General features: G+C 43.0%; 1 pseudogene; it reads left to right on the forward strand.

The window, feature by feature from the left end:
* Positions 1–358: 358 nt before the first annotated feature.
* LOC104854345 overlaps positions 359–528 on the forward strand; it is a 1,516-nt pseudogene continuing 1,346 nt past the window's right edge.

Consider the following 528-nt stretch of genomic DNA (forward strand, 5'->3'; position numbering starts at 1 on the left):
AGGCAGGAGGATCACAAGTTCAAGGCCAGCCTCAGCAATTTAATGAAACTCTATCTCAAAGATAAATAAAAATAAATAGGGGCTGGGAGCTCAGTGGTAGCATTATAGGCAGTTAAGTGAGATAGAAATTAACAGGCATACCAAGTCAATGCCTAAAATGAGAACACATGGGCTGGGGATTTGGCTCAGTGGTTCTGCTGCCTGCCTCACAAACACAAAGACCTAAATTCAATCCCTGGTCCAAAAAATAAGGAGAGGAAAAAATAGAAACAAAGCCTTTCCAGGGGAAGGGGATCAAAGGGGGGATGGGGAAAAAAGAAGCAAGATTTATCAGGAGCAGGTACAAATTCCCTACATAATGAATGCAATCACTGTATATCTAAAATGTACCAAGCCAGAGCCCAAGGCCAAGCCCGAGGCTGCCACCAGGTCCCAGACCAGCATCCAAGCAAGTGCCGATGTCAAAGCTATCTTTTCCAGAGCCAGAAATAGAAAATAGAGACTTCTGAAAATATCTATTGAAAATGA

The sequence above is a fragment of the Fukomys damarensis genome, unplaced genomic scaffold (genome assembly GCF_012274545.1).
Source record: "Fukomys damarensis isolate Sample0158 unplaced genomic scaffold, DMR_v1.0_HiC HiC_scaffold_28, whole genome shotgun sequence".
NCBI lineage: Eukaryota > Metazoa > Chordata > Mammalia > Rodentia > Bathyergidae > Fukomys > Fukomys damarensis.